At 44.5% G+C, this 21319-nt stretch overlaps 1 long non-coding RNA gene across 1 annotated transcript in view; it reads left to right on the forward strand.

Moving 5' to 3' along the window:
- LOC128325117 (uncharacterized) overlaps positions 1-21319 on the forward strand; it is a 62339-nt gene that overhangs the window by 29282 nt on the left and 11738 nt on the right. The window lies entirely within an intron of this gene.

The following is a 21319-nucleotide window of genomic DNA, read 5'->3' on the forward strand; positions in this document are numbered from 1 at the left end:
GGGTGGGATTTGGCTGGCTGTTTCAGTTCCTGCATCCTCAGCTCCTCAGTCTGTTTGGGCAAAGTGACCCCTCCCTCCCTCCCTGTCCTGTGGGTAGTGTGGGCTTCGGGTGGTTGTCAATTTGGGGCCTGGTAGGATTTTTTTTAGCTGTCATTGAATTGGCCATAGATGAGTCTTTTTCACCTACCTCATACTACTTCCCCATAGTTAAATAGTCTCCAGGTCACAACAGCAGGTACAGAGAGGCATAAAAGGGTAATGTATGGTTGGTGAGTACCTCAAGGCATGTGTTTGGTATGTTGAGGAGTCCCTGTGAGTCCCAAGATGCTTTGCAGCTCAGGGAGTGCTGCTTGGGCTTCCTCTGTTCTGAGGACACATCAACATTATTTCTTGTTTACACAGTCAGACAGGTGTTATTGACTGGTTTGTTTTATCCAGACATCGAGTCCTTCCCAAGGACCTGGGATGCCAGAATTTTATCATCAATACTGTTGGTTATTATAGATATCGTCGCAAAATATAGGCTGTTCCCAGTAAAGCTGCTTTTTGTAACTGGCTGATGGTGATTTCTGTGGCCCCTATGGTGTTGAGGTGCTCTTCAAGGTGTTTTGGAACTGCACCCAGGGCGCCAATTACCACTGGGATTATTTTGGTCTTTTTCTGCCACAGCCTTTCAATTTCGATTTGTAGATCTTTGTCTTTTGTGATTTTTTCTATTTCTTTTTCTTCTATTCCGCTATCCCCTGGTATTGCTATGTCGATTATTTTGACTTGTTTTTCTTTCTTCTACACTACAGTTATATCTGGTGTATTGTGTGGCAGATGTTTGTCAGTTTGTAGTTGGAAGTCCCATAATATTTTTACATCTTCATTTTCTTCAACTTTTTCAATTTTATGGTCCCACCAATTTTTGGCTACAGGGAGCTTGTATTATTTGCAGATGTTCCAGTGTATCATCCCTGCTACCTTGTCATGCTTTTGTTTGAAGTCAGTCTGTGTGATCTTTTTACAACAGCCGATTAGGTGGTCCACTGTTTCATCTGCTTTTTTACAAAGGCGGCACTTGCTGTTTGTTGTGGATTTTTCGACTTTGGCTCTTATTGCATTTGTTCTTAGTGCCTGTTCTTGCGCAGCCAGTATCAAACCCTCTGTTTCTTTCTTCAAGTTGCCATTCTTAAGCCATTGCCAGGTCTTGGTGATGTCTGATTTTCCACTTATATTGTGCAAATATTGACCATGCAGTGGCTTCATTTCCCATTTTTCTGCTCGGTTCTTGACTTGTTCTTTCTTGTAGGCCTGCTTTGTTTCATTGGTGTTGAATAGTTTTGCGTTATTGACCATTTGAAGTGCATCTTCTTCACTGTCCTTGATATATTCTTCAAGGCCTCTTTTCTCCTCCTCTACTGTTTGATGGACTTGCAGCATTCCTCTTCCACCTGAGCTGCGAGGGAAGTATAGCTTATCGACATCACTGCGGGGGTGCAGAGCATGATTGATGGTCATTATTTTCCTGGTCTTTGTCACGCCCTCGATCTCCGACAGCGAGGAGGAAGGGGAAGCTGTCAACTTTCCAGGCGATGCAGGAGTGTCTGAGGGGCAGAGCCCGGCTGTCAGTATTTATGAAACAGCTGTGGATAATGACTCTGAGCAGGCACAACAACCTGAGGCAGCAGAAATCGTGAAAGACCAATCGGAAGAAGAGCTATGTAACCAACCCCCGCTGACCCCCCAACAGCGGGGTGTCACGAGACGCATGGATCAGTGAGAGACTCTTAGGAAAAGCAAACGCCTATTGTAGAGGACTGATAAGCCTTAATTTCCTGCCAGCTGGGAGCTCTCGTGGCTTGCACTATATATCACGTCGTCAGTCGGCTACTCCCTGCTGAAAAACAACATTCATCACTATACGTCGACACAGTGCAGCCAAGTCCGGTCGAGACCCTGACAGTCTTACAATCCAGCGTCTCTAGCTCTGCCTGGGTCCAGTCTATTATTCCTGCACTATATCTGATAACAGGTATAGCCCAGGTCTTTATGGCTTGTATGGTGTTCCCGCCATTGAGTTTGGACATGAGGATTTTTCTAACTCTCCTGATGTATTCACTTCCAATTTTGTACTGCTTTCTTTTTTTACAGGTCCACTGATCTTATATCTGAGCTCTTGTGTTGTTATTGTTGCTGCACTGTACATTAGTTGGTTTGTTTCTTGCAAATTATTGGTTGTTATTTCTGCAAGTGCAGCATTGACATCTTTTAATGCCTGAGCAATTTGTTTTTTGGCAACTGTTTTTAGAGCTGGAAGTCGAACTCTGGTGGTCGTTTGGTTCGTGTGCTCAGTTATTTTTTGCTTTAGTTCTTGTTGCTTTTCTGTTAAATGGCATTTGGGTTTTTGAGGTGAAGGCAAAGGGGTGGTTGCCTGGTTTTGATTTTGAAACAGTTCAGCAACAGTGGCATCTTCTCTGGTGTTCTAGCCTTTGTTCTGTTATTTCTGTATCTGGATGCTTCTCTTTCCAAATTTGGTACATTCTTTTTAAATAACCTCTTCTAGTTGGACTAAACTTGTAATAGCAGATCATTATTTTCTTGTTGGCATTTTTTGTATATTTTTTTCGGTTAAGCGACGTTTCTTCCAGTAACTTTGCTGTCTTCAGCCCTGGTTGCTCAACTGAAGATCCTGAGTCCTGTTGCCCACTTGCCACCAGATGTCCAGGGACTATAGCACCTGGTGCGGTCCTTGTTGACCTGGGCGATGACCGATCTGGTATAGATTTATTAAAGTTACATCTCACCATATTGTTGATGGGAGAGGCACTCTTTGTCTGGCTCCTCTGGTGAGACCTGTCCAGTATGGTTGGACCTCTGGCATAGCTCTCACCTTCCTCAGAGCACACAAGCCCCACAACTACGCCAAGGTAGTGCCTCACTGGGGGCTTCCTCTGTTGGGCTTCCTCTGTTCTGAGGACACATCAACATTATTTATTCATTCATTCATTCATTCATTCATTATTATTATTTATTTATTACTATGATGCTGCTATTTACACAAAGTCTACCAGATTTACAGGATTTTGTACTTTAATTATCGGGCCCTTTCCAAGGGTCTAGCATAACCAAAGAAATATTTTAGGTTTTTAGTTAAATATATCGTCATAGTATTCATGCTGTCCCAAGTAGTGTGGCCTTCTGTAGTTGATGTGTAGTAATTTTATTGATGCCCAAGGTGTCGAGATGGTGTTCAAGTTCTTTTGGTACTTCACCAAAGGCACCAACAACTATTGGCACCACTATTGTTATCTTTTTCCAGAGCTGGTCAATTTCAATCTGAAGGTCCTTGTATTTAGTTATTTTCTCCAATTGTTTTCATCGACTAGTCTATCCCCTGGGATTGCAGTATCAATGATAAGAACCCAATTCTTCTCAATGACTGTCAGATCAGGTTTATTGTGAGCTAAATGCCTATCAGTTTGTATTCAAAAATCCCAAAGGATTTTTGCCTCTTCATTTTCTGTGACCTTCACAATCGGATGATACTTGCTTGCTGGCAATTTATAATTCTTGCAAAAGTTCCAGTGGATCATTGCAGCAACTTTGTTGTCTCTTTCCTTATAAATAGTCTGCACAATTTTCTTACAACAACCTACAAGGTGCTCAACCCTCTAATCTGCTTCCTTGCATAACTGACACTTACTATCTTTCTGGGTTTATCGATTTATGCTTTTATAACATTTGTTCGTAGCGATTGTTCCTGGGCTGCAAAAATGGGACCATCCATATCTTTCTTCGATGTCCCCTTCTTTAACCACTGTCATGTTGTGTTATTGTTGACTTTCGATTGTATGTCATTAAAGAACTGACCGTGTATGTTTTGTTGTGCCATTTTTCTTGCCGATCCCTCATCTGCTGTTTTTTGTATTTATCCTTTGATTCCTTTATTTTCAACAGTCCTTTCTTACTCACTTCCTGTAGCATTTCTGCTTGGATTTCATTGATGTATTCCGCCAATGCTCATTTTTCTTCTTCAACAGCACCTAGAAGAACAGGCCCTGCTAGGAGTGAGCCAGCATGGCTTCCGCAAAGGTAAATCTTGCCTCACCAACCTTTTGGACTTCTTTGAGAGTGTCAACGAGTGTGTGGATAAAGGTGATCCAGTTGACATAGTCTACCTGGACTTCCAAAAAGCTTTTGACAACGTTCCTCATCAAAGACTCCTGAGGAAACTTAGCTATCATGGGATAAAGGGACAAGTACATGTGTGGATTGCTAACTGGTTGAAAGACAGGAAACAGAGGGTAGGTATCAATGGAGAGTTTTCACAATGGAGGGAAGTAAGAAGTGGGGTCCCCCAGGGATCTGTACTGGGACCGGTGCTTTTTAATTTATTCATAAATGATCTAGAAGCAGGGGTAAGCAGCGATGTGGCCAAATTTGCAGATGATACCAAACTCTTCCGGGTAGTGAAATCCAAAATGGATTGTGAGCAGCTCCAAAAGGATCTCTCCAAACTGGGGGAGTGGGTGACAAAATGGCAAATGCGGTTCAATGTTAGCAAGTGTAAAGTGATGCACATTGGGACGAAAAACCCCAGCTTCAAGTACAGTATATGCTGATGGGATCCGAGCTGTCGGTGACGGACCAGGAGAGGGATCTTGGGGTTGTGGTTGACAGCTCGTTGAAAGTGTCGACTCAATCTGCGGCAGCTGTGAAAAAGGCAAATTCCATGCTAGGGATCATTAGAAAGGGGACTGAAAATAAAACGGCAAACATTATAATGCCCTTATACAAAACTATGGTGCGACCACACCTGGAGTATTGCATACAATTCTGGTCACCACATCTTAAAAAGGACATTGTTGAACTGGAGAAGGTACAAAAGAGGGCAACCAGGATTATCAGGGGCCTAGAGCACCTTTCTTATGAGGCAAGACTACAACACCTGGGGCTTTTTAGTTTAGAAAAAAGAAGACTGCGGGGAGACATGATAGAGGTCTATAAAATCATGCATGGTGTAGAGAAAGTGGAGAGACAGAGGTTCTTTTCCCTCTCATACAACACTAGAACCAGGGGTCACTCCATGAAATTGATTGCCAGGAGGTCTAGGACCAACAAACAGAAGTACTTTTTCACACAACGCGTGATCCACTTGTGGAACTCTCTGCCACCGGATGTGGTGACAGCCGACAACCTGGATGGCTTTAAGAGGGGTTTGGATGACTTCATGGAGGAGAGGTCTATCAATGGCTACTAGTCTCGGGGGCGGGGTGCCTCTGAGTACCAGTTGCGGGGGAGTAATGGCAGGAGAGAGGGCACGCCCTCAACTCCTGTCTGAGGCTTCCAGCGGCATCTGGTGGGCCACTGTGCGAAACAGGATGCTGGAGTAGATGGGCCTTGGGCCTGATCCAGCAGGGCTGTTCTTATGTTCTTATGTTCTTAACACACTGTCTGACTTACAACATTCCACATCCACCTTCATAACTTGGCAAGTACAGCCTATCAATATCACTTCTATTAATTTATTATTATCTACATCACTGTGGGGGTGCAGAGCATGACAGATGGTCATTATTTTCCTGGTCTTACGATCTATCGTCTCTAGCTATGCCTGGGTCTAGTCAATTATTCCTGCACTGTATCTGATAATAGGTATAGCCCAGGTGTTTATGGCTTGTATGGTGTTCCTGCCATTGAGTGGACTTTAAGATTTTTCTGACTCTCCTGATGTCTTCACTTCCAATTTTGCTTTTAACTTCAGTGTGTGCAGTGTTATCAGCCTGGAGAATGCCCAAGTATTTGTAATGTTCTTTCTCTTCCAGGTTCTTGATGTTGCTTCCATTGGGCAGTTCTATTCCTTCTGTTTTTGTTATTTTCCCTCTGTTCATTATTAATACAGCACACTTGACTAGTCCAAACTCTATTGCTATATCACTACTGAATATACGGACAGTGTTTAGCAGTGATTCAATTTCTGACTGGGACTTTCCATACAACTTCAGATAGTCCATGTACAGCAGAAGGTTGATTTGACTTGATGTTTTAGATGTTTGGTATCCGAGGACTGTTTTGTTTAGTATTTGTGAAAGTGGGGTCATGGCGATTACAAACAACAGAGGGGATAGTGAGTCCCCTTGGAAAATACCTCTTCTAATGCTAACCTGTCCAAGTGTCTCGCCATTGATTGTTAACTGTGTACTCCACATGCTCATTGCTTTTTAAATAAATATCTGAATGTTTTTGCTGACACCAGCAGTTTCTAAACATTTTAGTATCCATATGTGAGGCAATGAGTCGAAGGCTTTCTTGTAGTCAATCCATGCAACACTTAGATTTGTTTTTCTTCTCTTGCAATTTTCTAAAATCATTTTGTCAATTGCAGCTGGTCTTTTGTGCCTCTGGTGTTCAGGCAATTTCCTTTCTGTTTAACTGGAAGCTGCTTATTAGTTAATAAGTGTTGCATCACTTCATCTGCTATTATTCCAGTTAATAATTTGAACATGGTTGACAGACAGGTGATCGGTCTATAATTACTTTGAACTGCACCTTTTGCTGGGTCTTTCATTATGAGATGTGTTTTGCCAGTTGTTAGCCATTGTTCAATATCACCGCCTTGCAAAATGTGATTGAACTGTTTTGATAGATGTTTATGAAGGCTTGTTAGGTTTTTAAGCCAAAAGCCATGCAGTTCATCGTCGCCTGGCGCTGTCCAATTTTGAATTTTCTTTGCTCTTTCACTTATTAATTCTGGTATTATTATTAGATCTTGCATTTGTTGGTTACATTTTTTGACCTCTTTCATCCATCCTGCTTTTTTATTATAATCTATTGGATTGTCCCATAATTTCCCCCAGAATTGCACTGTTTCTTCTTTATTTGGTGTTTCTATGTTTCTTGCAGTTTCTCCTTCTATTCTTTGGTAGAAACGTCTCTGATTCGACTGGAATTGGAGATTCTGTCTGTGTTATGTAGTTCTGGCTTCATATCTGCTAATCTTCTTTGACACTGCCGTTATTTGCTGCTTTATTATTTCCAGGACTTCTCTAATTTTCCTTGAATCTAGGTGGTATTTTTGGATCAGATACTGTTTGGTGTTTCATTCTTCAGCTTCTTGTCTTTCATATCTTTCCATTACTAGCATCTGATCTAAGCCTGGAGATTTTATTTTCTAATCTAATCTTCCATTTAGGTGATGTACTGCTTTCTTTTTTTTTTTTTTACATATCCACTGATCTTATATCCGAGCTCTTGTGTTGTTATTGAGCTCGGATATAAGATCAGTAGACCTGTAAAAAAAGAGATCATGATGATGATGATGATGATGATGATGATGATGATGATTTACATTTATAGACCATCCCTTCCAAAGGCTCTGGGCAGTGCACAACAAGTTTAAAAAGAAATAAAAACAAACACCTTTTAAAACACACCACTTAAAACAATTTAAAAAACATTTTAAAACAATTCAAAACCATTTAAAACCAATAACAATACTTTAAAATGATTTAAAAATCTTGGAAGGTCAGGCCAAACAAGTAAGTTTTTAGGCTCTCTTAAAGGCCAACAGCAAGCCTAAACTGCGCCATATATCCCGGAAGTGCATTCCATAGGACAGGAGCAGCTACAGAGAAGGCCCGTTTCTAAGTCACCACTGATGTACTGGTGGTAACTGGAGATGGACCTCTCCAGATGAACTCAATGTCTGATGGGGATCATACAGAAGAAGGTGCTCTTTAAGGTAGCCCTGACCCAAGCCATTCAGGGCTTTAAAGGTAATAACCAGTGCTTTGTATTTTGCTCAGAAACATATCGGCAGCCAATGCAACTGTTTTAAAACAGGCATAATATGGTCTCTCCGGGTTGCCCCAGAGACCAGTCTGGCTGCCACATTTTGAACTACCTGAAGTTTCCAAACTACGTACAAAGGCAGCCCCATGTAGAGCATATTGCAATAGACAAGCCTGGAGGTTACCAGCTGTTGCACCACTGTTTTGAGATCATTCTCTTCAAGGAATGGACACAGCTGTTGAATCCGCCAAAGTTGATGGAAAGCGCTCCTGGCCATAGCCTCCACCTGAGATACCAGAGTGAGGCCTGGATCCAAGAGTGCTCCCAAGTGGTGTACCTGTTCCTTCTGGGGGAATGTAATCCCATCCAATACAGGGCGATCTAATTCATCCCTCAAATTCCGATCCCCCACAATAAGCACCTCCGTCTTGCTTGGATTCAGCTTCAATTTGTTATCCCTCATCCAGCCCATTAATCCCTGTAGGCAGGCATTTAGGGAGTGAATGCCATTTCCTGATGATGATAATGAGAATATATTTGGGTGTCATCAGCATACTGATAATGCCCAGCACCAAATCTCCTGATGACCTCACCCAGCGGTTTCATGTAGATGTTAAAAAGCATTGGTAACAGAATGGAGCCCTGAGGGACTTCATATAATAGCTCTCATTTCGAAGAGCAACCGTCACCAACCTCCACCTTCTGGAATATGCCTGAGAGATAGGAGCGGAACCACTGCAAAGCAGTGTCCCCTATCCACAACTCCCCCAGGTGATCCAGAAGCATGCCATGTTCAATGGTATAGAACGCTGCTGAGAGATCCAAAAGAACCAGCAGAGTCACACTCCTTCTGTCGATTCCTTGATAAAGTTCATCCATCAGGCCAACTACAGCAGACTCAAACTCATAGCCTTCTCTAAAGCCAGTTTGAAATGGGTCTAGATGATTGGTTTCCTCCAAAACTGCCTGGAGCTGGCTAGCCAGCCACCACTCTCTCAATCACCTTGCCCAAGCATGGGAGACTGGAGACTGGCCTATAACTATCCATCACTGAGGGATCTAGGAAAGGCTTCTTAAGAAGTGGTCTAATCATTGCCTCCTTCAAACAAGGAGGCATCCTACCCTCCCTCAGTTAATGATATAAACTAGACCATCTCCAACAATCTCCCTGTTAGATAGAAGCAGCCAAGTTGGGCAAGGATCCAGAGAACAAGTGGTAGGCCGCACCGCCCCAAGCAACTTGTCCATGTCCTCAGGCATCACTGGTCCAATCTAATACTGCAAGAGGGGTTACTGGATACCACTTTAATAGATGCTGCAAAAACAGTGGAGTCCAAGTCGGCCCGAATAACAGAGATTTTGTCTGCAAAGAATCCATTAAAAGCATCGCAGCTGAAAAAAGTCTCTAGAGACTGCTTTGAAATGGAAGGAGCCTGAATCAAACCACTCACAACCCAGGACATCTCTGCTGAATGTGAATCTGCAGAAGCAATGTGTGCAGACCAGAATTGGGGTTTTTTTGCCATACACACGGCTTCCACATAACCCTTCAAATGGGCTCTGTGCCATGTCCTGTCAATTTCGAGCTGAGTTCTCCTCCACTTGCGCTCTAGTCGCCTACCTTCCTGCTTCAGACCCCAAAACTCCTCTGTATACCAAGGGGCCACTTTTAAAGCAGGTCAGAAGGGAAGCTTAGGAGTGATCAGGTCTACTGCCCTAATGAGTTCCCTATTCCAGGTTCTCACCAGGTTATTGACAGAATTACTGGCAGGACCAACATTAAAAAACCCCCGAGGCTTTTTGGAATCCTACTGGGTCCAGCAGCCATCTCAGACGGACCATCTTAATAGGTCCTCCACCCCTGCAGGGCTGGGTTGTAGCTGTGAAACCAACCTTAACCAGGCAGTGGTCCATCCATGACAATGGGAAAACCACAGGATCCCCCACCCACGAACACCCTCCTGATCTGAACAAAAGACCAAATTGAGTGTGTGATCGGCAACATGAGTTGATCCTGAAACTAGTTGGGATAGGCCCAAAATTGTCATGGCTGCTATGAACTCCTCAGCTACACCAGACAAGTCAGCCTCACAATAGATATTGAAGTCCCGCAGCACTAAAATTCTGGGTGACTCCAACACTAACTCTGCGACCAGCTCTGTCAGCTCAGTTACGGAGTCAGCTGGGAAGCAGGGTGGACGCTACACCAACAGAATCCCCAATCTATCCCTAGTTGTCAGCCTCAGAAATACACACTCAGTGTAAGTCAACTGTCGCACAGGGGCCCTGGTGAGGGAAATGGTATGCTTATGGACCACAGTCACTCCACCCACTTCCCCTAGCCTGCTCCACAACAGAGTAGCCTGGTGGGAGAAGCTGGGCCCAAACCGGGCCACAAGTCTCCCTCATCCATGTCTCAGTTATACAGGCCAGGTCAGCTCCGTCATCCGTGATCAAGTCATGGATGATTTTGGTCTTATTCTGAACCAACCTGGCATTGCAGAGGAGTAAGTCTAGGTTCTGTGGGTAGATGGAACTGCTCTCCAAGGCGAGAGACAGGGCAGCCGGAAGTGGAAACAGTTACTAAATTACAGATTTCCCTTCCTCTGTAATGGCCAACTGCTCTGCCAATGCCAATTCTTCTATTCCCCACCACAACAGTAATGGCTGCCCCAGATCTCTCAGAAGCACCCCGTCCATCACCCTGCCTAAGAGAACCCAAACACATTAAAACAAAAGGCGTGGCACTACCCAATAAAAGGAGGACTAACAGACTTTAATCCAGACCCCCAACCCCACCTTAATATAACTTTCCCCCAACCCCAGTCCCACACCAAACATCCAGCACCAAAGGCCGCCCCCTTTAGTGGCTGGCTTTTGTGACCACCTGCAGGCAGTCTGCCAGCTACCCCCTGGTGGGCCTTCCAATTTATGCTCCCAAAGGATCCAGAAATCTCCCCTTTCACAAGAGATCTCTGGTCCTCAGGGACAGGTGGAATCAGTCAAGCACTCAGGTGGGACAGAAGAGCAAGCAACCTGCAAGCAAGGTTGTCTTCAGAAGTTTTGGGGCTGCAAAAACAAAGCAGGAATCGGGAATGTGCAGGCAGGGTGAGAAGGCTGTTTTTCGTCAGGAGAGGTCAGGGAAGCTGACAGAATCTACTCCGCTTCTCCTCCTCACCCTCTTCAACCTCCCCCACAAAAAGTCTTAAAGGCTTTTTGGCTTGGGAGGGGTTATGCCTTATGCAGATTCCTTGACATTAGGCTGGAGAAGAAGGGCAGGATCTAACACAGGGTTGATGCTATCTGGAGCCAAAGTGTGCCACTCTATGCATTTTAGGTGGGACTTGCACCTTGGATAGTGAGTCTCTTTACTGCATTGTAGGGGGTAGAGAGCCAATCCCCTTTGCTTCATTTGATTTGTCTAATTATCAATAAGGTCGTAGCCAATTTAACTGCATATCTTGCCTCATGTCTTCATTGGTCTGGGTTCAATAGGACATATTAGGGGACCTATACATTGTACACAATAGGAATGTGCAAACCAGTTTGAGTTCAAGCTGGTCTGACATTGAACTTGGTCAGTTCAAGGGCTTGCCCCTGGCTCACCCTTGAGCTGAACCAGACCTGGTTCAGTTTGAACTTCAGCTGAACCCCATTCTGGCTGGTCTGAGGGTTCTGACAAAAATAAAATAAAATTCTTAACAACTCACCACCTCTGGTGGGTACTGCTGCAGCCACTGGGTAGTCCCTGGTGATTCCCCCCCACCCACTGGCCTCCCCCCAGTCTCCAATCAGCCCGGTTCGGGCAGTTTTAGTCCCTTTGTGGCCCATTCTGGACCTCTTTGTGCTAGCGGCAACCATTTTGGAGGCCACCATGCATGCATACTGGCCTTCTGCATGGCTTGGTTCACATGAAGAGGCCCAGCATGAAGTGGACCAGCACGGGCCACACAGGAACAAAAACGGCCTGACCTGGGCCGATTGGAGACTGGGAGGGGAGGCTGGCAGGGGAAGGAAGAATTGCTGGAGACCCAGCCTTCCCACAGCCATGGCCACACACACCCAGAAGCGGTGAGTTGTTAAAAATATATTTGTGTTAGAACCCTCAAACTGGCTCAAATTTGAGACGAACCAGGGGGTATGTTTTGGGGGTTGCAAAACCAAACATGCCCAGTTCCATTCGAGTCCACTTTAGACTTGAACTGAACCGGGCATACCAGTTTCATGCACACTCCTTGTACACAATGCAAATATTTATCTATAGATCCAATGTTCCCTCGAACAGGGATTCCCAGATGTTGACTACAACTCCCAGAATCCCCATTCAAAGGTCAGTGCAGCTGGGGATGCTGGGAGTTGTAGTGAACAACATTTGTTATCCCTGTTAGAGGGAACAGTGTCTAGATTTCTCTTGGGGGCCTACAAAGATAGTCTGATAGAGTTGTCCTTGGGCCTGATCTAGTTGGACTTTTCTTATGTTCTGTATGTTTTTAAACCTCTATTGCTCACAGCAAAACTTTGTGGATGATTAGTCTTTTTAAGAAGCCATGCTTTTCACTCTCTCCCCAAAGTTAATGAAAGTATGCAGCTGGACATTCTGAGTGAGAGGTCTTGCTGGCCTTTGACATGGTCTTATTTTTATAGACTTGGGGATAAAATCTTTATTTTATTGTACAACCATCCTTTTAATCTGTCTTCCTTTCCCCCAAATTGTCTGATTGGAATAGGCAGGTAGGAATGAGGAATTATCCAGAGATATGAGTGGGGAAAGATATTTATTTGGAGTCTGAGATATTGTGTTTTCAGCGTAATCTAAGTTATTTAGATGAATAAAGCCAAGGATACAGCACAGGACTATATGATCAGAATGCCTCAATACTCAAGTTCCCATTAGTTTTGGTTTGAGTGCTACCCACTATTTTTTGTGTTTGTACCAGTTGCCTACTGTGCATCAAATATTCCTGTAACTTTCCACAGGACATGCAGTGCAATTGACATGTTTGTTTTCATGCTGCATGCATTTTGCTGCTTCACTTCCGTGCATTGCTGATTTATAATCCAAATGTGTGGTTGGTTTGTGAAAATGATAATGCAAAAGATTAGGAGGATCCAGGTCTGGGAAAACAAGCCTTGACAAAATACCAAATTCAGACATTGAGCAGCAGGCTGCTAAACTACCAAACAGGGGAAGAAAATGGGTTCATTGACTTGTGAAAGCCCCAGAGCTGGTTTTGGAATTTGCAATGAGTTGCTCACTGGAGCTCAGTCTGTCAAGCAACATATGCCCTTAAGATGAAATGTGAAGATCTCAGTGGAGCAGACAGTTGGCATGACCTTTATGTTTCCTTCCTTAGTAAAATGCAAGTGAGAAACTGCTCAGTGAATAGATCATTGGAATTGAGAAGCCTGAGTTGAACTCCCTGATTGGCCAGAAACAAGCCCTCTCCTTCAACCTCAGTTCATCCATCTAAAAAATGGAAATTAATGGTATGCACAAATCAGATTTTGCAATTCGTTTCAAGCTAAAAAATAATAATTCTCAAACTGATTAATTGAAACAGTGGCCAAAGCCAACTGTTTTGACAAATCAACTTCGAATCACTTGAATCCATAGAGAACAATGAGGAACATGAAACACCCCATTTTTCCTCATGGGTAGGTCATAGGGACACCAAAGTGTGTTGGATGGTAGGGCAGGATGGGTGATACCTACCACCCAACCCACAAAAGAAATGGGCAAGCAGGAGATATTAAACAACCTTTTCTAACCTTTCCCCAAAACCCTCATAGGATTCTATGGCGGGGTGTGTGTGTGTGGAAAGCTTAATTAAAAAATAATAATCACCAGTTTGCCCATTTCTTTTGTAGGTTGGGTGGTAGGTCACACCCATTATGACATACCACCCAACCCACATTGGTGTCCCTAGGACCTACCCAATAGTTCCCTATTGTTCCCTATGGCCGAAACAAACTGCACTCACAGAGTGCTCATGACAAGATTTGTAGTGCTACTTGCAATGCATCTTGCAACTTTGACTTGCAGCTTTCTTCCACCAGAGCAAAAAGAGTAGGGGCATCCACCTACCCTTTTTGGTCCAGTGGAAGAAAGCTGCTATCTTGTGGCATCACAATGGTAGCTGTAGACTTGCACCCAGTGCCTAACAGCAGATATGACTCACCTGGCTGCAGCCCCAGAAGGGACAAGCGCATCCAGTATGACAAGGTTCAAATTATGCACCACACAACGGATGGACACAAAATGAGCCTGCTTGGCTGCCCTATGTTTGCAGTATTGTCAGTGACCGTGAACCCTCAGAAAAGATTTGGCTGCCCAGACAGCCATCCCTCCACCTGGTGATGCATGGCCACCAACAGTTCATCTGCTGTGTCCTCAGTGTCCAGAGCCTGTGGGGCTGGTCTACAAATCCACAGTGAAAGGCATGCTGGTGTCAAGTCCTGCTGCACACAGCATCCCTGACATGGCTTGTCTGTACCAACATTGGCCTGGTACAGGGAGGGCACCACCCGCCTGCTGAAGGTGATGCATTATAGGATGTTGTAAACGGGGGTAAGCAGTCAGAGCAGCTGTTGGAAACCAGCATTCTCCACCACCTGGAATGGCTGGTCATCCAATGTGATCATCTCCCCAATGGCCTCGGTGATGAAATAAGACTCTGGGAGACCAGACCACTTGCCCACCGACGGTACTCCTTGCGCAGGCAATTTCCCTTGCTTGGGAGCACAAGCATATACGTTGCTACTACTCAAGGGCACATGAGGCCTATTGGTGCCAAGAGGAGCAGCCCCCCCCCGATGATGCCATCACAGGTGCTGCAGCATCCCTATCGTGGTAAGTTGCTTAGGGTCCTTACCCCTTCTGACCTGTGTGCTGCAGTGGATGCAGACAGCATGGTGTGGTCACAAGGGCAGAAATGAAAGTGGTCCTATACCATGCTGCTATTGGTACGGGACCATTTTGGTGATGGTGGCTGCTGGTTCATTCTGGAGCCGCCGCCACCCTCAGTCTTCAGCTGAAAAGTGAAATGACTTCCTCCTGCTCCTCCTCAGTGTCAGACCGGGGTGTCACACTTTCATTGGGGCTTGGGGAGGATGGAGAGTGTGATCTGGCTGGGCTCACAGCCACCACTGACATCTCCTACTCTGCTGCCACAGAAAGATCTTCTTCCCTGACAGGGGAGGACTTCCCCCCTACTTCTACCTCAGCCACTACAGGCAGCTGCACTGCAGCAGGACCAGGCTCCTCCAGTAAGGTGCGCCTGCGCAAAACCACATGATGACGCAGGGAGTAGACACTTCTTGCTGTTGCCCATCATGACGAGCAGTATCACCCCTCTCTCTGACTGCCACTCTGCTCCTGGCTGTGCCTCACACCCTCCCGGACATCTTGGGATGGACTGTTTATGCTGTGTGTGCCACACACAGTGCTATCTACATCACTGTAGTGCACACACAGAAGCTAGAAAAATTAAATCCCCCTAAATAAAGAAGCAGACTACATGAAATTCCTCCCTCCCTGCGCCTTCCCCCCAGCCAATTAGGGCACAGTTGCCCATGACAACACTTGATCTGTATGATAACAAACCAATCAAGAAGCAAGGAGAACTCAAGCCAATCAGCAACCAGTGCCAGAAAACCAATCAGCAAAGGGAAAATGGGACTTAAACTGGTGCTTTAATCATTCAGATTGATTTGAGCTCAAATTAGGGTCATTTTGATTCCAACTTGAATCTATCCCTTTATTTCAAGGACAATTTGATTTGCATTCAAATAACTCAAAACTAGCTGGGCTGGGTGCAGAGCCTCTCTCCCCTGCCCCACTTCTCCCCCCCACCTGCGTGGTCTCTGGCCTGGTCCAGAAAGCTGGCCTGCCACCTCCTCCCACCCGCCAATTCCCAGGGGGCAGGCTGGCCCGCTGCCACCTGTGGCCAGCCCGGCTCGCCACCACCTGTTGCTCCTGGTGGCTGGCCTAGCCTGCCACTGCCTGCTCCCACTGCCACCAGCTCCCATCAGCCAGCCGCTGTTAGCCCGCTACTTCAGCTGCCCACCCATGGTTTCTGGCTGGCGGGCTGGCCAGAAAGCCAGCCCGCCACCACCTCCTCCCTCCTGCCCTTCCACCTGGTCACGGCGGCTGTCCTGCCAGTGGCCACATCCCTATTTTCTCCCCCATCCAGTCGCTAATTGGCAGCTGCTCACAGAGTCTCGTGAGAGCTGCCACACATGGGATTAGCGATGGGTACACCTAGGAGAAATAAATATATAGATGGCCCATTCTGAGCTCAAATAAAATTGAACTGAATTGTTTTGCACATCTCTAATGGGAATATTAATGATCTACCTCACAACTCTGCTATATTGGAAATTGAAAGCTTTATTATATTGGAGGGGAAGGGAGCTATAAATTGTTCTTTTTATTCCTTGGAGGAAAGCTGGGATGAAAATAGAATAAACAAGTAAACAAACAGTAACATGTGAAAGGATTTTGTGGTGAAGTCTCTAACAATGATTTCCTGAGCTGTTCTGACATCATGGAGTGCTCACAAACATTCCAGATGCTCAGGAAAGAAGCTGCTAGCAGCACAATATTTGTATCTCTGCTTCTGGGAAGCTCCCTTTAACATTATAACTTTGCATATGCACTTGACTAGGAATAATAGGTCAGAAGAATCAAATTCAAATTAACTAGAGGGCCAAATTAATCACTCAGCAGAAGTCTATGAGTCACACCCAATGTTTTTCACCAAATATGTCAATTCCATTTTAATTAATGGAACAACAATCCTTTCTAGACCTTTCCCCCATGCTCCCTTCCCCATGCCCAAGCAGGGAAGTGCTCAGACTCACAGTGAGGGAAAGAAGGAAGAAGAAACAAGACTCTAAAAGAGGATCAACACCCAGATTCTTTTTTCTGATGCCGGCCTATGTGCTTACTAGGTAGGTAGTGGACAGGCAAGATGACTTTGGAGCCTAAAGGACTGTGAGCCAGAATGCCAAGGATCTGTAGAGTGGCCAGGTTCATACCCTGTTAAATGTTGCATGGAAAGGAAATGTCTGCCAGTGCCAGTACAGTTTCTAAATTCATGTGAGTTTGGTCTGTTGCCAGCAAGCTGCAAGGCTCTGTCTTCTCCTTCAGTAACTTCCGTAGGTTTGCTTCTCTTTCCTCTTCAAAGAGTCTGAGTTCTGAGGAACCAGGTCTTTGGGGGCAAATTCATTGAGGCCTAATGTATCATTCTATCCAAAGGGAGCAAAGGGAACTTTTCTTGAAGGGAATTATATGTGTGTGTCACTGGAATGCTGTTGGGCAAAATCAAAATTTAAAAAAATGTGGAGGGAGGGAGAAAGAGAAATTCAAAATATGCTAATTAGCTTCACCAATATGACTAAATAATTTTCCTCTAGGTTTGTGTCTTGTCCTTCAGATTTTGCTTGTCAGCAAAAACAAAAAGGCAATTTCTTACACCAGTGACTTGCCTGAAATGTGTGTGGGGGAAACAAATGGATTGACAGAGAGGTTTTTTTTTTTTTTAATCCTTTTAAGATTTATGGGCTGCAAAGCAGAAAGGAAGTAACTGAGTGAGCAAATGAAGGGCAAGGAGATATTAATATATTTTGGCCAATGAGAAGCAAATGGGCTGACAGGAAGAGTCTGATTAGGGCAGTGTCACTCATGAAACTTGAATATGAAACTTGGATCTTCCTGCCTTTGGGGGAATTCAGCTATTTTCTCCTCAATTTCACACATCTACAGTGGGATAAATAAGTAACACAAGTTTTCCTTAGAGAGGAACTGTGGGGAGAGATAAATACACTTGCCAATTTCCTGAGTGGTTGGAAGTTCCATGGGCATCAGTAGGTACCAGGTTTTGGCTTTCTCAGAAGGCAAAATCACTGGGGCTTGCAGCTTTTGGTTTATTTACAAATACACTGGTTGAGCAGCAGATGCAGGCAAACAGCCAGGCAGCAAGTTCACTCCCTCATATGAGATTCCCAAATAAACACTTTGTACCCCATAAACTGCTTGTAGCCCTTGGTTCTCTCCCCTCCCCTCCCTCCCTCCCTCTCAGATTCTCTCAGTCTGCCACTCATAAAAAGCTGAAAAACTACAGTCTACACTCAGCCAGCACCTTACAGAGCAGGGGTCTAGCAAGAAGGCCCAACAGTAGGGAAGGGGTCCAGCAGCAGAGCAGGGAGCAAGGCAAGGAAGGGCAGCAATGGAGGGTGTGGAAGAATTGCTGTCTATCCCATGGCTTGCCACCACATGTGGAGGATCCGCCCTGCTGCTAATACAAAAAATGGATCTTCCTGAAAATTATAAGTTTAACCACTGCCACTAAGTAGACTTTTAGGCTTTTGGCTGAGTCTACTACAACAACCTTTCAAACATCTGTTGCCAAAAACAAACCTTGGTAGAGCAGTAAGGCCTAAAGGCCATCTTATTTAGGTATTATTTATTTTTCAATGTAAGTGCTTTGAGAATTTTGTTGAAGAGCGGTATATAAATATTTGTAGTAATAGCAGGAAAGGCATGGGGTGGAGTAAACAGAAGTGACCGTTTTTTAAAAAAAATAAACAAGTAATTTTACTTGGTAATTAAAGTAATTTACTTTGTAATGAAAGTAAAGTTAAGCTGGGTGATAAGTGCTTCTAGACCTTATTCCTTATAGCAGGCCTGCTCAACTTCGGCCCTCCTGCAGATATTGCCCTACAACTCCCATAATCCCTGGCTATTGGCTACAGTGGCTGGGAATTATGGCAGTTGTAGTCCAAAAACCGCTGGGGGGGCCTAAGTTGAGCAGGCCTGCCTTATAGCAAGGGTAGACAACTTGAGGCACGCCAGCTGTTGTTGTTGTTGCTGGGGATTTGAACCAGCAACTGCTGGCTTGATAGTCAAGTCATTTCCTCACTGTGCCATTGGGTTTGAATCACTGCTGGTATGTTTCCCAGACTATGGGAAACACCTATATTAGGCAGCAGCAATATAGGAAGATGCTGAAAGGCATCATCTCATACTGCACGGGAAGAGGCAATGGTAAACCCCTCTTGTATTGTATCAAAGACAACCACAGGGCTCTGTGGTTGCCAGGAGTCAACACCAACTTTGCAATTAGTTCATTTTACATCAATAGTTATTTAACAAGTTTAGTACAACAACAACAAAAACCACCAACCAAAATAGCATAAGGAATAAACAAAATGTGGTCAAAAATGCATCCTCTAACCTGACTTTTACTGTGCCCTAACTTAGAGTCCTTGGCAATCACTTCAGTGATTCCGGCTTTTCGTTAATTCAGCCTCAGATTGTTTTCTTTTTCACAGTTCTAAGGTTCAGCCCAGTCTGGTTATTTTTATGAGTGGTTTCAGCTCTGCAGACAGACTACACTAAAGTGTTTTAACAGTTCTGATTACAGCACCAATTTTGATAAACCATCATTCTGTGCAATTCCTTCCTTGGATTCTTCACTGAACCTCACACCATGCTCACCAACTTGTCTTCTGCTTCTGACCCCTTGTCCAGCTCTGTTCCTCCCCTTGTCCAACTCTGACTGCTGCAGACAACTCTCTTCCAACTCTCCAACATGTAAATCTTCAACTTTCTTTCTGCAACTCTTTCTTCTTGACTGTTTCCCCGACTCTTCCTCTCAAAGATTCCAAACTCAACTAACCCACTCTCTAAGCAACCCTTCCATATATACACAAGTTTGCTCCAACAGTTTTTTAAAACAATCCAATCAGTGTAACTCAAGGTTCCCTCCATTTTTCAAAACTTCCTGTCACTCCCAAACCAAACTGTCTAACTGACATTCTCAAAGTGAATGTGGTGACATCCAAGATTTGGTGACAGCCAACAACCTTGATAGCTTTAAGAGGGGTTTGGATAACTTCATGGAGGAGAGTTCAATCACCAGCTACTTGTCAGAGGATCTCTGAGTACCAGTTGCAGGGGAGTAACAGCAACAGCAGGGGAGAGGGCATGGCCTCAACTCCTGCCTGTAGGCTCCCAGTGGCATCTGGTGGGCCACTATGTGAAACAGAATGCTGAACTAGATAGGGCCTGATCCAGCAGGGCTGTTCTTATGTTCTAAAGTGAAACTAATAGTACAGCAGGCATAAATGCTTGACCCTGCCAGCATTCTTTGCAACATAGGGACTTTGCAAGCATTTATACACAGAAATCCTATTTACAATAATGGAGTAGTCTGGGAATATCAGTTCAATTCATAATATAATCATTTACAAGGGCTTATTTACAAAACCAAGATGTCTAGGCCCAATTCCTCCACAAAGAGCAAGGCAGACAGCTCTTCCTCCAGAGATCCAGAGGCAGAGTGAAACTAGGCAGGCAGGCAGGCAGTTCCTGGCTTTAAATAACTCCATCATCTCCCCCCCCTGCAGCCAATGAGGGCAGAGTTACCCTGAAAATACTTTATATCAATCAGTCAATCAATCAATCTCTTTATTTCGGTCAGTAACCAGCATGAGATTAAAACAAATGTAAAAGAGAGGACAGTCAAACTTCTATTGCAAACAATAACACCAAATAAATTTTAAAAAGTCCTCCACAGCATAGATCAGGATACTGAAAATACTACTAAAATAATTGAAGATAAAAGAGGCAGCAGTATTTCCTACTTATGAGGCTATTGCACACAAATCAAAACTCAACGAGTTGTCTTCTCGACTCCTAAATCTGAGGGAGGTTAAACAATTCTGGAGCTCTGGAAGATATTGTCATTAAATTTACAGCTGATATACAGGTGATACCAGTACCTGCATGCCCACCTGCAGCTAGCCACATTATAGCTACAAGTTGCTCTGGCCTTAGATCCATCGCCTATTTTCCAATTATTAAGTTCTTCCGCAAACGGAGGGCTGCACTGCAAAATTTAGCTACCTGTCTGGTAGCGCAGGAATTGCTTCCTTCCAACAGCATGTCAGTCATCTGAGAAGAATCAAGACCTGGGCATTTGGCTATCAAGGGGTAAATGAGATCCCGGCTCAGGTCTCTATAGAACAAACATTCCAATAGCACATGGGTGATTGTTTCCACTTGACCCTCACCACATGGGCAGAGCCTCTCCCCATAGGGAATCCCTCTATATCGGCCTGTACTTTATATTGAATGACAACAAGCCAGCCAGAGCAAAGGAGATTGCAAGCCAATCAGAAGGCAATGTCAACAGACCAATTGGAAAGGGAGAAAACTAGTAAACACACCAGATAAAATGATGGCTACCACAGACATTCAAACTATCAAACTAGTTCAAATTGGTTCGAATTGAACCAGGTCTGATCTGTTTAGAATGCAGACCGGTCACCTTTTTTTTCTTTTTTTTTTTTGCCAGTCTGGTTCATGATCAGAACTGGCCAAGTTAGAAATGAATCCAATTTTATTCAAACCAGTTTGGCACATCCCTACTGATTAATATAACTCCTCATTCCCCTATTGGCCAAAAGATGTCTCTGCAGTGCTAAGAGTCAATGCTGTAGAAGCTGCCTTATTTCAGATGATAGATTCATTTAGCTC

This window comes from Hemicordylus capensis, chromosome 4 (assembly GCF_027244095.1).
Source record: "Hemicordylus capensis ecotype Gifberg chromosome 4, rHemCap1.1.pri, whole genome shotgun sequence".
Lineage (NCBI taxonomy): Eukaryota > Metazoa > Chordata > Lepidosauria > Squamata > Cordylidae > Hemicordylus > Hemicordylus capensis.